At 45.3% G+C, this 9,605-nt stretch overlaps 1 protein-coding gene across 3 annotated transcripts in view; it reads left to right on the top strand.

The window, feature by feature from the left end:
* The first annotated feature begins 7,510 nt into the window (after positions 1–7,510).
* The window catches only part of CRADD (CASP2 and RIPK1 domain containing adaptor with death domain), an 81,525-nt gene continuing 79,430 nt past the window's right edge, over positions 7,511–9,605 (top strand). Inside the window, exon 1 of one of the 3 annotated variants that reach the window (XM_037389432.1) lies at positions 7,511–7,802. The gene's annotated coding sequence lies outside the window, so the exon portion shown is untranslated. The remainder of the gene's footprint in view (positions 7,803–9,605) is intronic. The other 2 variants (XM_037389435.1, XM_037389433.1) reach the window with 2 other exon arrangements.

Genomic DNA, 9,605 nt, shown 5'->3' with positions numbered 1-9,605 from the left:
TGCTGGCTTTGTTGTCTCATATTGACTGCTAGAGAAAATAATGGCTTGAGGGATTCTAGAAGTTGTATTACTGATTCTTAAGAATTGTAAGAAACTTCACTGTTGAAAGGAGAATTTTTATTTTTCAAAAACTATAGCAATAAAGGAAACTTTTGGTACATAAACCCTAACTTTCCAAGTAGAATAAATAGAAATTACTTGAAAGGTCTGAGCTGGTAGTGCTGTATACACAAAGGAAGTGGGGATGACAGGCTACTTTGGTATATCAGCCTAGTTCCTGAAAACCACTTCTTTATTAGTGTTAACTTCAGCAGGTTGCAGTATTTAGCTAAGCCCTTTGCATGACTGAAAATGCCCGGAAACAACATTCCACGACACATAACTTCAGTCACCAGGGTCTGAGCTCGCTTTACAACAACATGGCGGTTCGCCGCAGTATTGCTGAAATTGGGTAATTTCAACAGGCTGAAGACCAGTCAAAGAAACTGGGAGGCAAAGTTGGTGCTGCCAGGGCAGGGGCTGTGAAGGGCATCAGCGCAGACCATGGCTGGTCCTTACCTGTTGTCTTAGACAGAGGGCATGCTACAGGCTAGGTAAAATTCAGCTGCCAGGAAAGCAGATGAGAAGCTATTCTGCTTGCTAAGGAAGGAATTACGTGTCCGGCTTTTGGTGTCTGAGAAGGGACTGAAGGGGAAGGACACAGAAAAGCCAGCAGCTCCTATGACAGGTAGCACTTCTCACAGGGTATATCAAATAACTGACCATCAGGACTAGTTCGATGCTGAAAGGTGTATTAGTAGAGCTCAAAGTTCCAGGGGAGTAACTAGTATCAGCACAGTCTGAAACCACATATAAAAAAAGTCTGGCTAGATAACTGAATTTCATGGAAAAAAAATAAGCTTATAGCATAATTAATCTGTACTGTCCCAGGGTTGCCAAAGTGGGGAGGGATTACCTGTGTTTATTAATCAGGTTATCTACAGGGCTTTGAAGTAGCCTGTCCCTCTGAAAAAGCTTAGGGAAATGTAGAAACGTATCATCATGATTATGGTGTTTCATCTGCCTGATAAATTGTGGATTTTATTCTACGTAAATCCTATTTACAAAAAGGATTGCACCTGTGTTTTGTTTCCTTCCAGATTTGGAGCCATTAACTCTCCAGGAACTGAAATACCAAAATAATACCATTACTTTCTGTGGTATTAAGGAGGAATAAAATGCAGGAGCAAAAGCCATTTATATTAGCCTAAGGAACAAGCTGACATTTAGTAGGAAAAAGTTCAAACAGATAATACCCAGGAAAAGTTTAGTGCTGAGTGCTGCAAAGAACAAAATAAATTTTAAAAAATCCAAATTCAATGTTCCTGCTTTAATTTTTCTTTCACTGGCAGGCAGGGTTTATGTAAGTAAATCCTTTTGTTTTCAGTCAAATTGTTCCATAACTGATGTTTCATCGCTGAGGCTTGCAATTTGGTGCATTGTCAGTTAATAAATAGTAAGTGCAGAGGTGTGTTAAATGCAGGAAAAGATTCAAAGTCCAATGCAAATCCTTTTTTTGACTTTATTAAGGTTATTTGGATCAGGCTTGATAACAAGAATTATATAAGAAACAGTTCCACGACTGATAGTTGAAAGCTGTAAAATCCTTTTCCAAAATGTGTTGTTACAATTTAATCGTCTCTCTTTAGGTTGCAGCCCTGAAATAGGTTCTGTTCCCCTGAATCTCTGTACCCACACCCACTGTGTCTCAGGGAGAATCTCCATTTTGAGGGATTGCTCTGGACACCTGTATTACAGACATCACACATTTGCTTTTTTCTTGCCTAGCACGCTGCTTGACACAGTCTGGAGGGCAGAGTAAGTTGTGGATCAACTATTATTGTTTATGGGCTTTTCAGCCCGTTCATTTTCTTTAGAGCAGCATTAAACAAGACTGAGCCTATATTAGCTGCAATTTACCCATCTGTAAAGTGGCCAGTGGACTTTACATTTTGTAATTTATCAGCGTGGGGTGAAAAGTCACTTATATTTCAACTAACATTGATGGGAACTTCAGCTGCAATGATGGTAATATCTTTGACTGGCTGCATTGCTAGGAAGAGAAAAGAAAATAAAGTTAGGAAATTAAGGTTCTTGTCTAACTGGATTGCAGTGGAAGTAGCATCGCAGCTCCTTTGTGAGCTGATGCGCTTCAGATGTGTGTTGTCTGCGAGGCAAACTGCTTGCAAGAAGGTAACTGCTTTCTGGAAATCTGTATGTTTAACTCCCCTGATGGAAGATGCAGTGCCTACTGCGGGCTGCTTAACTAACCCACTGTAACCATACATGCAGGCAGGTTTCATTTTGAAAGGGAACAAAATAGAGTAAGTGGATTTTTAATCAAAGCATATTTTTTGTTTGAAAACAGGACATATGGAAAAAGTATAACCAGTGACAAACCTCTTGCTAGGCTACCTGTAAAAACTTTCCATGAATCATTACTAGCTCCAGAAAGGCTTAACCTGAAAGTAAGAACCTTTAAAAATATAGGTACTGTACATGAGTTTGTCCAGTTCAAAGCCCGGGAAAGAAACAGATTACAAAAAGCAGTAGTTACTCTTCTCCTAAACCAGCCTTTCAGTCTTTTATCTAAAATGCTAGACAACCATTTCATATGCTGTAATTTGCAAACAAAATAAGTTGGTTTTGTGAAAAGGTTTCAGACTTAAATCTTACATTCCTTTTACTTATTTGTCAATCTTTGATTTTCAGGATGATTGGTGAATTTTCTGTTTGTTCTCACATTATTAAAATGGTTGCTTTATATTTAAAAAAGTGTTTCAGATATCTGGAGTAAATATTTAGAGGCTTGCAGTATTTCATGTCTCCTCAAAGCATCTTTAAATTAAACTTAAAAACCAGAGAACTAGGTTAATTCATATTTTTAACGAAAATTGACTAAAAATTTGGAGAAATACTGAGTCACATTTTGCAAATATTAATTGCAGGGGGTTTATTACCATTCATTGCAGAGATTTTTTTTTTTTTTTCCTGGAATGAACATAAAAGTGTCACATTTGATGCCTGCTTCTTTCTTATAACTATTCTGCATTCAACTTTTGGCTAGAGATTATTTGTATCAAAGTAATTAATTCACTGCAGTACTGCTAATAAACACTTATTTTTATTATTGAAACAAATGTAAACGTATAGACACTACACGGCCACTTCAAACCCCACGGTTTATGATGTTTTGGAACTTTCTCTGCTATATTTTACCTATATGCTGGACATGCCTTTTAATAAAATAATACTTTTAAGGAAGTTTGTCATGTGTCACCTACATTTTATATTCATTGCTCTCTTCGAACTGCATTTAATTTCAAGCCTTTATTATTTAAATGAATGGGAAGTCATAATCTAAGCGGCAGGCCAGGGGCTGATCCCTTCGGTGATGCACTTCAGTGCTGCCTGTCATCTTTTCTCAGGACTGATAAGGAACCACTTTTGGAGTAGCAAATGTCACCTGAAGAGCAGAGCGATACCCCCTCCCAACCCACAGTCCAGTCCCCTCAAACCCTGCCGGCACCCAGCGCAGCACACCCAAGCTCGGTCTACAAGTTGGGCAACGCCTCCGCACCAAACCCTTTCCTTCCTTGGCATCAGCCTGGTTTTTGGTGGCTGGCGCAGGAGACCTGGATGTCGGCATTAGGGAGGCCCACGCTCGTGAAGGGGAGTGCAATGGGGACCATAGTGAGGAGGATGGGGAGAGCGGGAGGAAAGGATTATTGCCTGGGATGGTGGTGGATGGCAATGTCTTGCAAGACCCTCATCTGGTCTTCAGACCACCGAGTTTGGGCCACCCTTACTTGTATTTTAACAGTGTTTTTGGGATACATCACATTAAGAAATGTTTTCTTTGTTGTTCTTTCTAAAAATGACAGGCAACCATATAATATATGTTTCTTTTTTTTCCATCTTCATTTCAGAGGTTTTGTGAGAGATTTAACCAATTAGATGTGTTTTTAATAAACAAATCTAGAGGCTCATATTTCTTTTCTTTTGTCCTTAAAGTTGGAATGCTGTCCTACAGACAATTGAAAACAGCATAGTCTTAATAGATTAAATCTGCTTGCACTGGTTTTAAAAACACAATTTGGCTCTTGTTATCAGCAGAAACAAATTAGTCTGTAGAAAACAAAGAAATACATACATGCTAGGATACAGCTTGACTCTAATTAGCATAAAGGATTCTCTCAAAAGCTTTTTTTTAAAAAAATATCTCATTATACTTGCCAGAGTTTCTAAAAAGATTTGAGACTTTTAAGTGAGCTTTAAAAAAGTGTATGGTAAATTTAAAAATCTGGTATTCTGACCTGGAATAACCCTCATGTAAAAAGAATAGCATTGTCAGAAGACATGCTGCTTAGCTTCATTCCTACAGATTTGGACTTGCTACCCTGAACTCAGAAGTCCTCAAAAAGAGTGGCTTGATGACCACCGGTGATTCCCCAGTCCACAGAACCAAAGAGAACAAGGCTTTAACTCTAAAAGTCTGATGATACTGATGTGCAGGACTGACCGTGGTCCGTTGATCAACGAAGTCTAGAAATACTTTTTTAAGCTACATGGTTAGCTTTGAGATTTGAGCAGAGTTAGTGGGGAGCTGAGCTGAACCCAAACTGCCTCAATGACAGATATATAGAGATACGTATTTGTCCCTAAAACTGGAACAGAACCAAACCATCCTTCTGTAGTTTTGTTGAACTCAGGCCAGAACTGAACTGGAAGAACTTTAGTCAGGGCTGAGCCCAAACAGAACTGGACTGAAAAGGTTAAGGGTTTCTCTCCTTGGACTTAAAAGTATTACCTGTGTGCATCTTTATCCATAACTGCAGAGTATAATCAACACCTGGGGTGCATTGCTAAAGATGAATCCAAAATACCAGTAGCACATTTACAGTTTCCACTAGTGAATTTGCAGCACTAGTTATAAACTAGTGGAAGGAAAAGGAAACACCAGATTTTTCCCTTTAATCAAACTTGGACCATTGCTGTCATACTCTTCCTTCCTAGGCTTACCTGTTATCTTTCACTGCTTTCCCTCTTTGCATCTCTGTTCAGACTGCAAGCAAAGATGTGACTAAAAGCTGCATGTGCAACTGCTACCATTTACTTCAGTGGGAACCAGAGTTGCTCTGTGCATATCCATATGTTTTGCTAACTTTCTAAGATATTCTTGGACAGTACAAAATAAATAATCCTAATTGTGTCATCTGGCAAAAAGATACAGTAAATGCAAGTGATGTAACTGCTCGTCTTCATGTTCTATTTTAAAATGTAGGCACATTATCTACAATTAAATGCAGCTGTCAGGATTACAATGACGTGGTATTTTAAAAGTCTCCAAGTTTGGTCAGTCTGACTCCAGACATAATACAGTTCCTTAGATCATGACTGAAGAAAAAAAAAACCCCGGCAATCACAAATACAAGAAGCTGAGAAAGGAAACTTGCAGTAGCTGTACAGCGCTGTGCTGAGGTATAATCATATAGATGGATTGTGGTGTTCCCTGCTCCCTGGTGCCAGTTTGTGTTGTATTTTCTCACAACCAGTATTACAGACTATCCATGACATGAAAATTTAAAACCACCTCAGCTGTACTTTGGCTATAACAGCAGCATGCTTCTTGTCTTACAGTTACTGATGATGACTTACTTGTGTGGTTTCCAGTGTTGTCAAGGTCATAATAAATATGTTAATGCATCGCTCTGGAACAACTCATAGGAGTATTTAATTTCTTTATGTCTGTGTTCCTAGAAGACTAACATGTGTTCCTGAGACAAAAACATTTACCTTGGTTTGAAAGATGTACTGGAATAAGATACTATTTATCAATTATTCAAAAGCAATTTAAACCCCTTGTATCAAATTTATTGTCTGGAAATAATCCTAGATAAGTGTGTTATGCCAATTAAACCAAAAACTTCTTTACAATTGCCAAATAAGTAGCACCTCTGCAGAAGTTGGCCACATAATAAATGTACATAATTTTTTACACATTTCTTAAATCCAGCATACAAACTTTGCCTTTAAGACTGCAATTTACATTCTGCATCCACATAAATTCTCAACTTTGTTGTGTTTGTCAGCCACATGAAAATCAAAGGAAAATGATCTAAGCTTTCAGAGTGTGACTTATATGTGTATCTTAATGCAAAATCTTGTAGATAAACATCATGTTAAGCATACGTAGTATCTCAGCTCTACCAATAATACTTTGTTATATTTTTCCATGGCAAACATTTCCTGGGTGCAGTACCTAGGAAAGGCACGTAAAGGTTTCCATAACACAACTTCCAAACACCCTTGAATCTTCCAAATACCCTTAAATCTGTATGATTAGTCTAACCTGACTGTACAAATGGGATTCACACGGTGGCAACATTTCTAGCAGCAGCTGCCCCAACCATCTCTCCTGCTTTTCCTAGCTGTGGCTGCCTGCAGCTTCAAGGTAGCACGTTCCAGCTCTGCAGGATCTGTTTTTGTTTGATTTCCCATCCCCCCCCCTCCCCTTCATTGCTCTTGGGATCCCAACTGAAAACAGCCAAACTGCTCAAGCCCGTGTGACACTTGGCACCTACGTAAAGATGGAAAAAAGTTCTTCGATGCTATGTGATAGGAAACCACACTGTCTCATTGTTATAGCTCTGTGAATTGCAGTTTTCTCTCTCCTGCTGTACTTTGGTTTCCAATGTTTGCACAAAATGACCTGAAAGAGATGTTTTTCTATTCAGTAACAGATGAATACAGTTATGAGGATATGCATAGGGCTGCGGTAGACACAGGCTGGATCTTACTTTACTAAATGGTTTTCATCTGTGAAAGTTCTTCGTTTTCAGGCTGTACAGATGTAAGTAATGAAGCTAAATATACATAGTATTCGATATAGTATTAATGCGTGTTTGGTAAGATGATGCCAGCACCTGGACGATGTATGGTTTAGCATACACTTGCAAACAGGAACCAGTATCCCTAGAAAGTAATGAGATCAGCTCCTTCTAATGTCACGAAAACTCCAATTTTTCGTAATTTCCAATTTAATTTTGGACACGACTCCTCCACTATCGAAAAAAATTCGCACCGCCCAGAGGCTGAGAGCGCAGCGGGTCCTCCGCGCTGCCGGGCAGGAGCCGCATCCCGCTCGCCCCACAGCAGGGGGTCCCCGCCGCGGCCCCTCTCCCGCCGGCGGTGGCCGAGCTGGCGCGGGGCCGGCTGCCCGCCGGTGGCCGCCCTGCCCGCCGGTGGCCGCCCTGCCCCCGGTGGCCGCCCTGCCCGCCGGTGGCCGCCCTGCCCGCCGGTGGCCGCCCTGCCCGCCGGTGGCCGCCCTGCCCGCCGGTGGCCGCCCTGCCCGCCGGGCGCCCCCTTGCCGGGCGCCCCCGCGCGAGCTCCAGCCAGTGCCGCCGCGGCCGGGGGCTCCGCGCTGCCTGCGCCCCCCCCGCCCCCGCAGACCCGCTGCAGACCCGCCCGCGTCCCCCGCCCCGAGGCCCACCTTCCCGGCCGGGAGGCGGGTGGGACGCAGCTCCGCGCCCCGACCTGCGGGGGCGCCCTGCCTCGCTGCCCATAGCTGACATGGCGGCCGCGGCGCGCGCGCCCGCCCCGTCCTCAGCGGGGCCGGCGGCGGCGGCCCTTCCTCGGCCGGCCCGCAGCAGGGCGGCGGCGGCGGCTTCCGGCGAAGCTCTCTTGCCTTCAACAAAGATGGTGCTCCCCGCGCAGGCTCGGCGGGCACCCGGGCGCCCGGTGTAGCTCCCCACTGCCCTCTCGTAAGTACGGGGCGAGGGCGGCGGGGCTCTCCCCTCACGGCGCTCGCCGTCCCCCCACGGCGGCCCGGCCCGGCTGCCCGCGCCCGCTGCCCCGGCCGCCGCCGGGGGGAAGCGGCACTAAACAGAGCCGAGGGGCCGTCAGGCGGCGGCACCCCTCGCCGCGGGGCCGGGGCAGGGGCCGGGCTTTCGCGGGGCGGGCCGGGGCGGCAGGGGCCGCGGGCCGGCGGCAGCGCCCGCCTCCGCTGCGGCTGTCGTGATCGGGGGGCGGGCGGAGGTGGGCGGCCGCCGTGCGCCGCCGGCCGGGCTGCAGGCGCGGCAGGGGCGGCAGCTGCCGGGCCTCGGTGACCGGGGAGAAGCCAAACGGAGAACTGGAGACTGGCCGGGGCGACGTGTGGCGCGTGTTCGCGCCGTGCGCGCGGGCATGGCGGGGGGGCGGGGCGGCCCTGCGCAGCGCTGCGCAGCCGGCCGGGAGCGCGCCCCCAGGCAGCAGCGGCCCGGGGCAGCTGGGGTGTGGGAGAGCGCCGAAGTGTTTCGAGGCAAAAACTAAAGTGAATGCGCCTTTTAGTATCAGAATGGGGCTCTTCAAGGTTAAGGCTTTCAAAACTTTATACTTCCCCATTCATGGGCAGGTGCTGTGTCCATCCAGTGAAAGGCCGTGGCAGACCGGCCGGCAGCGCAGGGGCTGCTCTCTTTCAGGAGGACTGGGGCGGGCGGGGGGTGGGGTGGGTATATATTTCTCGAATTTTGGCTCTGCAGTGGAAAAGATGCATTTTTAGAAGTATCTGGGGAAGATCTGAGCCATGTCATCGTTTGGGTAAACAGACCTCCATTCTTTTACTTTCCCTTTAGTGACAGCATTGCTAGAGAAAATTAATTTTAGAGCTTACTTTGGATCCCGAGATGTAGACTGAGATTAAAATTAAATTAGTTCTGTCTCACTCTGAACCCCATCCCTATACTGTTGCACACCAGAATCCTGCTACGTTTCCATATCTGGCTGCTTAGTTCCAGACTCAGACATTTCCTTCCCACTGCAAACACACACAAAGAAATATTTAATCTTTAAAAAGACCTTAGAAGTCTATATGCCCCATCCTGGAAGTTTGCTGGGCCAGTGGCCTTGGTGTTAAGGGCTTTAAAACTTCAGTTGTGCTCACCCTGCGGTCAGCGAGCCAAAGGCCTTTCTCAGCAGAAATCCCCCCTTCAGGTTCATGGCTTGATAGGCATTTTTCAGTGCACAAAGGTTCAAACTGAGATGGTTTGAAATGCCCTTATTTTGGAAAAGCATTTACCCTTTGGTCACAAGGCGGGGGAACTCATCAAGTGCTGTAACAGTGACTGGCAGAGCCGACTTCCTCATCCAGCATGTGGGTGAGGAGGCTGCTGGATGGGGACTCGCGGTGGCCCATGCAGAATGTGAAGCACAAGAGCTTCGTAGCATCTGAAACGGTCTTCTGCCCAAGCTGAGAGAATGTGCTCAGAGCTGCTGCTGAGTGCTTGTCTTGAACTCTGCAAGCACTTCATGAGATGCGGGGTGGTCAGGGAATCATGGAAGGGAGAAATGGCAGAGATCTGCTGCCTGAATTTTATCTGACTTTGCGTTAGTCTGGTGATTGCTCCAAGTAGCGTAAAGATAGCCCTTGTTAGAGACAAGAATCTTTAGCTTCACCTGTCCAAAATGAGCATCCGAACATCAAATGGAGAAATCCAGTTCTCTTTCTTGCCTGCTCTTTTTCCATCTCCTTACTTGCACTATCATCTCACTCTATGATGGGGTTTGATGTTTGAGCTATGCTTAGCAAA

The sequence above is a fragment of the Falco rusticolus genome, chromosome 5, assembly GCF_015220075.1.
Source record: "Falco rusticolus isolate bFalRus1 chromosome 5, bFalRus1.pri, whole genome shotgun sequence".
Classification (NCBI taxonomy): Eukaryota; Metazoa; Chordata; class Aves; order Falconiformes; family Falconidae; genus Falco; species Falco rusticolus.
Note: the sequence above shows the minus strand (reverse complement) of the source record. Positions and strands in the feature narration are given on the sequence as shown.